The following is a 15,051-nucleotide window of genomic DNA, read 5'->3' on the forward strand; positions in this document are numbered from 1 at the left end:
CTTTGCATATTAGACTAGTAAGGCTAATAGGTCTGTACTTTCTGGGGCTGGTTGATGGACCACCTTTATGAAGCAGGATAACTCTTACAATCCTCCATTCTCATGGTATAAAGCCTGTTTTGAGGCTATTGTTGAAAAGTGACTCAAGTAGTCCTGATATCTCATGTTTCAAGCTGTATAGTAGGCATCCCAAGATAACGTCGGGGTCCATTGAGGCTGTGGTTTTGGCTTTAGGGAATGCTGCCAAGGTCTGCTCCCTACTAATATTTGGGTTAGTAGGTATTTCATGGGGTGGGGCAGAGGGGAGTGGGGGGGGGGTCAATTTTGAACTGAATTTGTCAGCCAGCAGATTCACTTTGTCACTCTGCTCAGTGAAGTTGGCAACACTGACCCCCAGTTTGGCACACTGGTGTGTGCTGCCCTAGAGGTTGCAGGTAGCTGCATGTAATCATGAGACAAGGGGACTCTGGGCTAATCATTCTGAAAATACTAGGGCTAGAAACGTATTGAAAATGCATGTCCAGGCTTCTGAAGATCTTCAAAGATTATTAATCTAGTAAGTACCTACGAGCATATGAACCTATTATCCAAACCTATAATGTAAAAGCAGTTCTCAATAATTCTAATTTAGATGCTACTCAAAGGTTATACGTCCATAGGTCCACAGATTCAAGTATCAAGTTTATGACCTGTGGGCCCTCAAGTAGCTTGACTGCCAAATCCCCATGCTGATATTTTCTACTTCTCATATACACACACACACACACACACACACACACACACACACACACACACACACACACACACACACACACACACACACATATTATTTTGAAGAAAGTTGATGACTGACTTGTTTTTACTTTGAGAAGATTATTCTATTAAGGAGAAAATTACTCCCCAGTCTTGGAATATGCTGTGTAATGTATCTGTCTTATTTTCTATTACTGATTTTTATCTTTTGTATTAATTTCTTTAATCTGGTGTTTGCTCCCCAGTGGTAAACTGCAGGCATAGGCTTTCTAACAGAAACAAATTAGAAATATGTTATATATAAAGCAGAGACTACCTCTTCGCAACCTATAAAAAAGAATGTAATGACAGTTTCTGTGTTTTGTCTGAAATGTTCCAGTTTCCATATCCTCTGACTTCTTTGTAAGGAGGTTTTGGACCTTTTTCGATTTCTTTCTGATATTTTGTTCAAACACTGCAAAATGCAGACTGTAGTTAATAATGGGATGGATCAGTGAGGTATAACATGGTACAATGATCTCCTTTAAGTGACTAGACATGCCCTTTAGAACTAGAACTTATGTCCATAAATCAAATGCTGGATAACTGGATGTCAGCACTGAATTCATAACAGTAAAACTCCCTGATAATGAAAATCCAGCTGTTATACCAGACACAGACATCAAAAGTACATACAAACATGTACAGACTAGCAAAAACATCTAACAATGTACTTCTTTGTAAAGAACAGCACAGAACATAAAAAGTACTTTTTGCAGGCGGGATAAACATAATAATTCCACAGCAGCACATCTGTAGGTATGTCTGCACCTCCATGAACTGTTCTATTTACAGACAGATTGGTTTGTTTGAACATACACCTTAGTTCAGCACTTAAATACATAGCTGCACATTGATTCACAGATCTGTTATTATGAACTGCACTGTGCTGTTACTACTCTATCTACCATAAAATAGAATTTACAGTCTAATTCAGCAAACACAATGCAAAAGAAAATACTGGATGTGCTTTGAATATGTGGCTTGCTTCAGAATAAGGCATCTTCTACCACCAAAAACAGGACAATCAATAGTCAAAAATGTACTTGGTTGTAAAACTGAATACACTCTATGCCTTATAACCCTCCATTCTTGTACTAACTCACAAAATCTACAAATAGTAGGAAATAAAATATGACACTTTGCACTTTTAGTTAGCCAGTATGCATACACAACACTGAAACTACTCACCTTTAGATACAAGGTCCCAAAGATGACTACTAGAATTGAAAGCCAAACTAAAGGAGCATGGTAGAAGTGAAGCACATTGCAGCTGTTTCAGAGACACAAGATAAGGTGTAAGATATAACAACACTACTGTCTTTTCTAACATAACCACAACTATTTGCAAGTGAATAGAATGAAATCTCTGTTGCAAATACCAACATATGCATGGGGCTCACACACTGTCAATTATTGTTGTAAATAATATGTATATACATGTAGAGATACAGATATAGATGGGTTCTATACTTACGGTCAAATGTGTGTTTAGTCAACAGTTGTTTCTTTAACGATTTATAATTGATTAAACAGCTAGTTGACAAGTGTCTGAGACTGAACAATTCCAAATCTTGGAGTTCGTATATATAATTAGCAGGGGGACTGCCCCCTGCAAAAAACAATGTCTGTATTCATTTTTTAAAGCTTACATTTTGCATACACTGAGACTTTTTCTCATGTGTAGTTGTGTGTTGACAAGGGCATTTTCAACATTATTTGATCAACATTTAGTGTGATAATGGGTGTAGTCGATGTATGGTAATACACACATATATATTTAGTGTTACATAATGATATTATCTATGCATAATTATCTTAAATGTGTGTTTCTATTATTTCTAACTTGCTTGGTTGTTGTTGTTTCTATTACTTCTTCTCTTATCTTCTACTCTGTTGGAGCTCTGGTCAGGGCTGAAAAGGGTCAGTTGACCAATCCACCAACCCAATTACCAAAAGGCAATAAATAAATATGAGGTGGTTTGGCAAAGCAGTGTTTGAAGCCTTGGATTAAAAATGTTTAACAATGAGACATTTGAAACAGCTACATATTCCTTTGAAAAAAAGATGGGCTACAGATTATGTCTTTCTGCCTTTGGCAGTAATATACAGATTCAGCTTTAAATATTTATTTACCATTGTCCATAGATCTTCTTTGATCTCTTTTATGATTTGGCCATTTATTTTGTAATCATAATTTATGTTTTTTTTTTGCCATGTTTCATAATGCTATATATATATTGATACTGAAGGTGGGGTCATTACTACTGTATGAAGTATACGTTTTTCGTAGACCATTTCATAGATTTTCTGTATCTTTTATTAAATAATTATGTTGATCAGTTTGCTGTCATTAGGATATTTGGTCACACGTAGCCCATATCACAAGTTTATATCTGAGAAAAACATCTAAAAAAGAACTGGCCCCAGTAAAGAGGCCTGTGAGACATCATTGATGACCCCTTTTGGGATGGGCAGAATTTTACTCATTTGATTATGTATAAATTGACAATTTATACTTTTAATTTGTCAATTATTCATGTGAAATAGCACTGAAGCCCCTAGCAAGATCAATGAGCACCATGCACTGTTAGCCCTTCAAGTACTTCTGTTACCTCTGTAAAGAATGCCATGATATTCAAAAGACAAGATTTTATTTATATCATTTATTCATAACCAGAAGTGGTCTGCAGCTGTTTTCAGCTATGATCTGGGCCATAGACAAAATAAAATGACTAATCAATTCACTGTTAAGTACAGACATTGGCAAAGTTCAAGCATAAATGTAGACACAGGGAAATAAGCAACACAATACAAGTAAACAACCAAAATCAGTACAGACTGGCAATTAAGTTTATAAGCAAGTACAGTCATAGGAAAAAAGGACAACAACAAATAATGAACATGGATGTTCACAGTTATCATTAAATCTGCAAACAGGTTAATAAAGAACAGTGAAGAGCTAGGAGGTGGAAGGGCCCTTGCAACAATGATTAAAACAACAGCAGCACAGAAGGTTACACAATTAGAAGCTTAGAAATATACAGAAACTGAAAATAAACATATACCGCTAAGGGGTTATAGAGAGAGAGAATCCACTATAGATCCAAGGATAGCTATTCTTAACAGCTATCTATTCACTTATTGGATATATGTATACAGATGAAAACAACCTAGTGTCACATGAGCTGAAGAAATATGTGCAGTAGCTACTGTATTTAAAGCAACTGTATTAACATAGTTTTGAGATACGAACATTTCAGTTCAGCTTTATGTTTGGTCAGGCCCACTTCATTTTTGATGTGGGCAGACAGACAATTCCAAATGGAAGGGACAATCTTACTAAAGGCTCCCTCTTCATTGTTGAGATTGAAAGAAAGCTTTTTGAGGGAAGGGGATTTTGATCAGTTGACTTTAAGGGGTAACACTGGGGTGACCAACTTATTGGCAAATGGTGGACAGTGTTCCAAGTGTAGAAGTTTAATAAATAGTATTTAGGAGGAATTCAGTAAATGCTGTTATCAGGAAGCAATCTGTTTGATTCAGACCACTTACCCACAATAACAAGCACTACTGTTTTATGGGCTACTATTAGCAATCAACTCCTAACAACAGAGAAGATGAGTCAAACTTGTCAAACAACAAACCCACCCACCGGGTCTATATTAGAACACTGAAGTTTCAAAACTTCGAATGTTCTAATATCGACCCGTATTCAGTGAAAGCTGAAAATATCGAAGCTACAGAAAACTGATTTTTTTCCTAGGGAAAGAATTCAGTTGTCTGTTTCTGTTACTTCGGTATTTTCAGCGTTGTGGTAGAAAGTTATGGGAAGGGTTCAGGTAAGTGTGCAATTGAGTGCAGGTTAGGTTAGTTAGGGTGCGGGTTAGGTATGTGTGCGATTGTATGGACGTGAGGGTTAGGGTGGGTTAGGTGAGTTAGGGTTAGGGCGCGGGTTAGGTATGTGTGATATTGTGTGGATGTGAGGGTTAGGGCGGGTTAGGTGAGTTAGGGTTAGGGCGCAGGTCAGGTAAGTGTGTGATTGTGTGGACGTGAGGGTTAGGGCGGGGTAGGTGAGTTAGGGTTAGGGTGCGGGTGAGGTGAGTACGCGATAGTGATGGACCTTAGGGTTAGGGTTTGGGTTAAGGTAAGTGGATAGTTAGTGGTGTATGTATAGTTTAGTAAAGGGTTAGGTGTAAGATTTTTGGTGTATGTGTGTAGATTGCTGTTTGTTTGGTGTGCTTGTGTTGTGTGTATGTGTTTTGGAACAGTGAATTTTTTCCCTAGGAAAAAATTTGCTGTTCTGTATGTTCGATGTTTTCAACTTTCGTTGAATAGGGTTCAATATTAAAACATTCGAATTTTTGAAACTTCGGTGTTCCAATATAGACCCAACCCACCAAAACTGCAGGTGACATTAAGAATGCAAATGCATTGTGGGGCCTTAGCCTACATATTACAGCACTCTTGGATCACATGAGACTTTATCTCCTTATATGTCATACAAATGAAGAAAAACATCATAACACACAATTAAATCCACTGGAAGAAATCATTTAAACACGTATCCGTCCCTAGCACTTTCACAAAATCCCTTCAAGGGGACTAAAACAAAGTGACTTAAAGTGCACAAGAAACCCTTTTTATAACAAAGCTTTAATCATTAACAGCAGTATTTAGAAGGAATTCAACCACTGCCGCTATTGGAAACTACTCTGTTTGCTTCAGACCACCTCTCCACAATAACAAGCCTTACTGTTTAATGGGCCCGCTATTAGCAGTTGATTCATAACCCATTACAACAAGAAAGAGGAGTCAAACAACATGAGAACCAAAACTGCAGGTGACTTTAAGAATGCAGGTGCATTATGAGGCCTTCACCCCCACTCACTCCCCTATATACCAACTCCATAGTCAGAGATCTGCAGGAAAAAGAGAATCACTCAGCGAAGGTAAAACAAAAAGTGCTTGTACAACCGTGATCGCACAGTGCAGATGTGGACTGTAAAACCACTCTGGGAGCTGCACATTCAGGCAGCTGGGATTGAGAAGAAAATCTAGACTGCAGGAAGTTAAAGTTTATTGAAAGGCAGGACTCCCCTGTTCTATATATAATAGAAATAGGTTGCCTTTGTCATTTTGGTTAAGCTGCATTTTGACTGTCTTCATGATTACACAAAGAACGTTGGCCAGGTTGATGAATTCTGAATTGTTTGATGTGTCTTGACCTCCCCACTTTGTAGAATTGTACAACTACATCCTCTAGCCATTGGTCTGGGATATGTCCACATGCTAGAATGTTGTTTAATATGATTAACAGGAGTTTAATCAGGTTTTCCTTTACTCAGAATGCAAATCCACTAGGTACTTTGTCTGGTGCTATTGAGTTCCAGTTTTACATTTTACCTGTAGCAGCAGCTGCCTTATTTGTAATTATATAAGGAATATTTCCCCTTGATCTGTACCACTTTGATCAGTTTCTTTCCTGTAAGCATGTTCACTATAGCCCATGGCTGGGTCATCACCTCATTGTTTACTGATAACATGGTTGTTGTTGTGTCTTTCGTTTTTTCCCGGTTAGGGGTCACCACAGCAGAACTCTGGTCCGCTAATGATTGGCAGTAGATTTTTACGTGCCGAGTTGCCAGCCCTGACGCACAACCTTCAACGAAGGTATGCCCATTTACGCATGTCTCCACACAGAAGACGCTCTAGCTGAGGATCGAACAGGACAATGTCTTACTGTGAGGCGACAATGCTACCGCAGCACCACCACCGCAGTTGTACATTCACAAATCTCCCATTTCAATTATTTTGATATAATTAAAGAATAAACAACTCCACACAGTAAAAATAAATAAAACATCCACAGGAAACACGCGAACGTCAAAAAGCAAAGAAATAAAAACGCGGACTATAAAACCAGTCCAATTTTAATAACAGTAGTTAGCACTTTCACCTTTCGGCTTCATCAGACAAAATTTAAAAAACAAAGTGTCATTTAAATAAACACTCCTTGCATTCTATTGGTGAATAGACATATGACTTCATATAAACAAATATATAAATAAATTAAATATAAAATACATTTTTAAAATGCTGATTTAAACAACAACAATAAATAATCAATTTGCACACTGAAAGCATATATTATGAAAAATATATGAATAAGACATAAAAACGTAAATATCTAAACTAACTCCTAATGAACACTAATAGTTATAGAACACACTATGTGAATGAATATTGCAAATTAATACCTTATTTAATTTCTATAAATTAACCATCAACAAGGGGCTTAAACAGGAAAAGAAACAAATAAACAGTGTCTCAGACAGACACTGTAACCCTTCATTTCCGAAGTACAGGTTTTAATGAAGCTCTATCATTCAACCCAGGCTCTCTATCTGCTGAGCATCTAATAATCCATCTGAGTTCACTCTCTTCAGTAAGGGTAACTACATCTCCACCTCGGATATTCAACTTCAAAGCTTGCATAACTGAGAAGGTAAAACTATGGCTGGGGCCCCTATTCATAAAATGTTTAGCCAAAGCATTGGTATGGGTACCCAAGCGCATATGATAGACATGTTCTCTAATGCGTTCCCTGAGTTTCCTATTGGTCTTTCCTATATAGAAACAATTACAGGAAACGCACCTCGCTAAATAGACAACATGTTCGCTTTGACAATTGGTACTGGAATGAAAAGTAAACTCTTCCCCTGTAACTGGATGTACAAATGAGGACCTCTCATCTATGTATGAGCATTGTTTACACTTCATGCATGGATGGGTATTCCCTGCATCACGCATAGAATAATAGGAATCCCTGTCTAATGGACGTTGACAAAGCATACGTTTCAGGTTTTTCCTATTCCTAAAAACATAACCTGGTTTGGGTCCTACTATTTATTTTATTTTTTTATTTTACATTTGTTAACCGGGCTGGTCCAGCTGGATACATGTCCATTTTCAGTGGAGGCCCGAGGAGAAAAGCTCCACTATCTACTACATGATAATTAACAGTAAATTGTCAAATACATACACATATTCACCCATGACTGACAGTATGATACAGAATATTTAGGAATAGGCAAGGAAAAGCTCTACTATCTACTACATGATAATTAACAGTAAATTGTCAAATACAAACACATATTCACCCATGACTGACAGTATGATACAGAATATTTAGGAGTAGGCATGGAGAAAAAGTGTCTACTACTTTACTTATGTTCTGATCCAACAGAAGTATATCCCAATACTTCTGGAATACTTCCTGGATCTTGCCTATATCCGAGGTGTAAAACATGGAAACCCTCAGATGTTCCTTTTTAAGGGGACACTGCACATGTTCCTCAGTGGACCCTCCTTCTGAGAAATACGGTCTAGCTCTGGTTGTTCTAAGAGAGTTTACAACATTGATAGCTTCATCAGCTTCAAAAAGTCTGTAACTTCTCTCTAATAACTTTTCTTTGAGGTTAGAGACTTCCAGTTCATACCCATCATTAGTAGGATTCAATCTCGAGGCCCTCATGGCTTGACCCTTTACTAAGTTCTTAAAAACAAAAGGCGGATGCATGCTATCCCTGTGAAGTAGGGTATTTCTATAACATGCTTTACGATAAATAGCTGTGTTCAACAAGCCATTATCAAGCCTAACTATGTCCACATCAAGAAAGGACATTCTATATCTAGAATAATTGACAGAAAAGCTAAGAAAACTAGTCAAATTATTCACAACTGATACTAGCGAGATTAAATCTTCTTCAGTTCCTGACCAAACAAGAAACAAGTCATCTACAAAATGCTTATAAAACAAAACGTTACTACGAAACTCAGGTAAAGGAAATAACTGTTTTTGTTCCCAATTAGCCATTACTATATTGGCGTAGCTATTGGCACATGAAGTGCCCATAGCTACGCCATCATTCTGCAGAAAAAACTCATTGTTAAAGGTAAAAACATTGTTCTGCAAAACAGTCTCTAGGAATAAGGTTAACTGATCAATTATTATAGGAGTCAAATCTGAATGTTCATTTAAATATTGTTGTACCATGGATACACCCAAATCATTAGGGATAACTGTAAACAGACTCTTTACATCCATGGTCACCAATATATAGGGCTTGTCATCAGGTATTTCCTTAGTGAAAGTATATAATTCTAAAAGAAACTGTTTACTCTCCCTTAGAATAGTGGGATTCGCATTAACCACAGGTCTAAGAAAATGCTCCAAATATAATGACATGGGTTCTGTAACCCAACCTCTCCCAGCTACTATCAGACGTAAAGGTGGTTTCTCCAGGGATTTATGAACCTTGGGAAGGCCCTGAATAGCTGGGATAAGTGGCTTATTAACCCTTAAGAATTTTAATAAAGTGTGGTCTATATCACTGCTTTTATAGAGTTCATCTAACATATCATAAATCTTAAATATTTTATTAATTACATCATCTAACTCAATCCTAGAATAATATGTCCTGTCACTCAACATAGACCCCATACTATCTAAATAATCATCTAGGTCCATTACAACAATAGACCTCCCTTATCTACGGGACAAACAACTATAGAGAATTCCTTGGAAAGATCAGACAAAGCTCTTCTCTGATGAAAACTAAGATTATGTCTGTGCTGTTTCCTACCTTTCTCTTTATTAAACTCACTCAATTTATACAAATCCTGTTCCACTAACCTAGTAAAAGCATCCACCAATGGATGCAAGGGAGGAACATACAAACTAGGAGTTCGAAAAATCTTACTATCAACATGACCACTAGCTTCAGCAAATTTCAACTTTAACTGTAAATTCCTTGCAAAAAGTCTAGTGTCTAAAACTGTATCTGTTAAATTGCTTACTCCACTGGGAATAAATGTTAATCCTTTATTTAAAACTTGCATCTCATATTTAGTTAAATCCCTGTGGGATAAATTAAGCACTAAGGATTGGGAACCCATTCCCACATCTTCTTGAGAGTGGGTCCAGTGTGTTCTCCCCCCGAACCCTTTCACTTCATTTTCCCTCTGCTGTATGTTCTCTGTCTCTGCGACTGTTTTGGGGTGTGTATGGGGAAAGGGACTAGTGTGCTAGGCCTATCCAAGAACAAGGATGTGGATGGGGGAACAACAGAGGTGGTTTTCCGTCTAACTACTGGTTCTTCCAAAACTTGTGAATGGTTAATGTTGGTATCAACTTGATCAAGTGGAACATTGTTGTCACATAAATCAATCGAATCATTGCCACTAGTCAAGTTATCAGAAAAGACTGGTGGTTCTACATTTGAACGAACTTCATTCATAGTAACCATACTGGTTGTTACTTGTGGAAAATTGCTAACACTTGCTGTCTCTACAGAACTCACATTCAAAGTAGTAACAGGCTGTCGTGAAGCTAAAGCAACTTTACTATTATTGACAGTCCCATTATTAATAGTCCCATTATTACTCCTAGGCCAAGTGAACACATGGCCTAGTTTAAAATCTCTAGTGTCTCTATTGATTTTATTCTTCTTCTGTTCCAACAGTCTCCTTTCATACAAGTTAACATTGTCCAAAAGTCTATCCATGGCTTGATCAACCTTGGGACCCGAGAATTTAGACAAAATATTCTACTGTTGTTTAGTCAAAAGAATCCTAAGTTTCTCTTCCTCAGGGCCAAAAAAATCATTCAGCAAATGCATATAGTTGTAACTAAGTTCAAGATTAAGCTGCTGCCATTGATATAATAAGCTGGGATACAAATTACCTGTCATCGGCATCTTCATAATGCGCAACCCCCTAGGCACTATCTTCTTGTTCGATCCCTGGAGAAACCACCTTTACATCCGATAGTAGCTGGGAGAGGTTGGGTTATAGAACCCATGTCATTATATTTGGAACATTTTCTTAGACCTGTGGTTAATGCGAATCCCACTATTCTAAGGGACAGTAAACAGTTTCTTTTAGAATTATATACTTTCACTAAGGAAATACCTGATGACAAGCCCTACATATTGGTGACCATGGATGTAAAGAGTCTGTTTACAGTTATCCCTAATGATTTGGGTGTCTCCATGGTACAACAATATTTAACTGAACATTCAGATTTGACTCCTATAGTAATTGATCAGTTAACCTTATTCCTAGAGACTGTTTTGCAGAACAATGTTTTTACCTTTAACAATGAGTTTTTTCTGCAGAATGATGGCGTAGCTATGGGCACTTCATGTGCCAATAGCTACGCCAATATAGTAATGGCTAATTGGGAACAAGAACAGTTATTTCCTTTACCTGAGTTCCGTAGTAACATTTTGTTTTATAAGCGTTTTGTAGATGACTTGTTTCTTGTTTGGTCTGGAACTGAAGAAGATTTAATCTCGCTAATGTCAGTTGTGAATAATTTGACTAGTTTTCTTAGATTTTCTGTCAATTATTCTAGATATAGAATTTCCTTTCTTGATGTGGACATAATTAGGCTTGATAATGGCTTGTTGAACACAGCTATTTATCATAAAACATGTTATAGGAATGCCCTACTTCACAGGGATAGCATGCATCCCCCTTTTGTTTTTAAGAACTTAGTAAAGGGTCAAGCCACGAGGGCCTCGAGATTGAATCCTACTAATGACGGTTTGAACTGGAAGTCTCTAACCTCAAAGAAAAGTTATTAGAGAGAAGTTAGACTTTTTGAAGTTGATGACGCTATCAATGTTGTAAACTCTCTTAGAACAACCAGAGCTAGCCCGTATTTCTCAGAAGGAGGGTCCACTGAGGAACATGTGCAGTGTCCCCTTAAAAAGGAACATCTGAGGGTTTCCATGTTTTACACCTCAGATATAGGCAAGATCCAGGAAGTATTCCAGAAGTATTGGGATATACTTCTGTTGGATCAGAACATAAGTAAAGTAGTAGGACCCAAACCAGGTTATGTTTTTAGGAATAGGAAAAGCCTGAAGCGTATGCTTTGTCAACGTCCATTAGACAGGGATTCCTATTATTCTATGCGTGATGCAGGGAATACCCATCCATGCATGAAGTGTAAACAATGCTCATACATAGATGAGAGGTCCTCATTTGTGCATCCAGTTACAGGGGAAGAGTTTACTTTTCATACCAGTTCCAACTGTCAAAGCGAACATGTTGTCTATTTAGCGAGGTGCGTTTCCTGTAATTGTTTCTATATAGGAAAGACCAATAGGAAACTCAGGGAACACATTAGAGAACATGTCTATCATATGCGCTTGGGTACCCATACCAATACTGTGGCTAAACATTTTATGAATAGGGGCCCCAGCCATAGTTTTACCTTCTCAGTTATGCAAGCTTTCAAGTTGAATATCCGAGGTGGAGATGTAGTTACCCTTACTGAAGAGAGTGAACTCAGATGGATTATTAGATGCTCAGCAGATAGAGAGCCTGGGTTGAATGATAGAGCTTCATTAAAACCTGTACTTCGGAAAAGAAGGGTTACAGTGCCTGTTTGAGACACTGTTTATTTGTTTATTTTCCTGTTTAAGCCTAGGTTTTTCTGTATGATATCTAAGATATTGAAAAACAGAGTTAGTGTTCATTAGGAGTTAGTTTAGATATTTACGTTTTTATGTCTTATTCATATATTTTTCATAATATATGCTTTCAGTGTGCAAATTGATTATTTATTGTTGTTGTTTAAATCAGCATTTTAAAAATGTATTTTATATTTAATTTATTTATATATTTGTTTATATGAAGTCATATGTCTATTCACCAATAGAATGCAAGGAGTGTTTATTTAAATGACACTTTGTTTTTTAAATTTTGTCTGATGAAGCCGAAAGGTGAAAGCGCTAACTTCTGTTATTAAAATTGGGCTGGTTTTATAGTCCGTGTTTTTATTTCTTTGTTTTTTGACGTTCACGTGTTTCCTGTGGATGTTTTATTTATTTTTACTGTGTGGAGTTGTTTATTCTTTAATTATATCAAAATAATTGAAATGGGAGATTTGTGAATGTACAACTGCGGTGGTGGTGCTGCGGTATTATATCGGTACAACCACAGGAACCTTTACCCTCAGGTGTTGTGCTTGCATTTTGGTATAATTAAAGAATACCTTATTATTGCTTTCAATCTTTGAGACTAAACTAAGCTCATGATTAGATACTGGAGATTTGATAACAAAGGTAAGTAGTTTCTGTACTTTAATCCTGGCTTGTTTTTTATGACGAGGGCAATTTTTGAAAGATATGTAGTACCTCATTTTCTGATGCCCATATGATGTATATCTTAGTAATTCTGAAATTTCCTTCAAATGATTGTTTTTCTGAATTTACCTATACATTTGTAACTTAGTGGTATGTGCTCAAAAATGCAGAAATGAATAATGTCATAGAGCTCATTGATTGTATCCTGTGCAAGTTTATTTATATTATTGAAGGTAGTGTCCTGATCTATTTTCATACTTGTCATTTACTGCTTTATAATTTCCACTGGTAAAAGCTAGGAAAGATAATATTTATGCATGAATGACTTTGATTTCAGTCTTGGGTTAAAGATGATGATATTATGTTGTTGTTGTTTGTCTTTCAGCTTTTCCTGGTTAGGGGTCGCCACAGCGGAACTCCAGTCTGCTAATGATTGACAGTTGGTTTTTATGGTGTCGAGTTGTCAGCCCGATGCCCAACCTTCAACGAAGGCATGCCCACTCGACCACAGGGAGGACATGCAGACTCCACACAGAAGGCACTCCCAACCCAAGCCGAGAATCGAACGGGAGAACCTCTTGCTGTGAGGCAACAACGCTACCGCTGCACCACCGTGGAATTATATAAAGATGATGATATTATAATCTGTTTTAATTACAGAGAGTATAACCGTGGGTGGGCAGTAGAAAAATCCTAGGTTTTTCTGTATGATATCTAAGATATTGAAAAACAGAAAAACTAGTAGTCTTAAAACTTCATTGATGAGCTCAGTCACGATAATTTCCAAAAATCATGAAACCCAGGTATTGTTTCAAAGCAACAAGCCTTTATTCATCACAGACAAGTGATCCTCAGTAACAAAAAATCACAAATACTTTCCAGTGTTAAACATTTCAGCTTTTATACACTTAGCAGTATGTAGTGATTTTTTTCTGAGAGAGAACAATCCATTATTTCTTGATTTTACATGGACAGGTTTTAGTTGTTTATTTATGATTTTAATATTTTTCCCTTTTCCCATGACCATATTGACACCATTCTCTGCAGGCCTACTTGTCTCCTTCACAACCAGTGTCTCAGGACATTGGAAGAGGGGTACAGGAGGCAGGGATCATGTCTACCATCCATGGGGGTTAGGATATTTTCTGAATGTTCCTAACATTCACACCTGTTGAATGGAAGCCACTATGAAATGCATCCTACTCTGAGTTTTTGTGAATCTGCAGTTTCACACAACCCCAACTCCCAGCTGACATGATCACACTTATTAGTAGAGCCATACCTCCATGTCTTTAGTGTGAGTGATGTAATACCTGTCCTTCTCACAGGTAGAGCCCTTGTGTAGGGACTCTTCCATCACCATTCCCTGAGATGGATGTGACAACATTGGTTACTCACTGCTATCCCTACCCAGATGGCTACTACAGTGCCTTGGGCTGATAACTGAAACTGGATCATCTAGGGCATTATCAGATCCAAAAGCTTTATGCTGTGGATTCAGTTATTTGTTCTTAAAGGTTTTAGAACATATGCAGTGTGGTACAGGAGTGTGTAGTTTCAGCATTTGGTTTCCTGTTTCTCTATGCCAATTCAAGTTAATTTGTAAGCTTTTTTTTTTTTTTTTTTAACAGAATATTATTTTACTCATGTTCAACTACCACTATAACTCTTTGGTGGTCTTTGGCAGTCCCCATGCATGATGTCAACTTATACCACTGGTGGCATACCCTTAACACTTTAGGCTTTTATCTTAACCATCGTCCTTTGTATATCTGGGTCATGCCTAATACCAATGTTCACCCTTTTTGCCTCTCTGTATATTAGGCTAAGATCCTCATGAACATATCTTGGTATACAGTGTATTTTCCTTTACTTATCAGTCTTAACTACTATCACCCATTTCAGCAATTATATAAACCACACCTTTTTAAATAAATACAGTTATTTGTTTGGTGTCTGCCCTAGATACTTTACATTTTTGTTGGACCTGTACATCCTCTTCCTTTTATCATATCTATCTATCATTCTTAGGAATCCTACCACTCTCACATTTTGTCTTCATCCCACCTTTGCCATTTTTTTAATATTTAACTCTACC

Source organism: Protopterus annectens, chromosome 1.part2, assembly GCF_019279795.1.
Source record: "Protopterus annectens isolate FY-2018-M chromosome 1.part2, PAN1.0, whole genome shotgun sequence".
NCBI classification, from domain to species: domain Eukaryota; kingdom Metazoa; phylum Chordata; order Ceratodontiformes; family Protopteridae; genus Protopterus; species Protopterus annectens.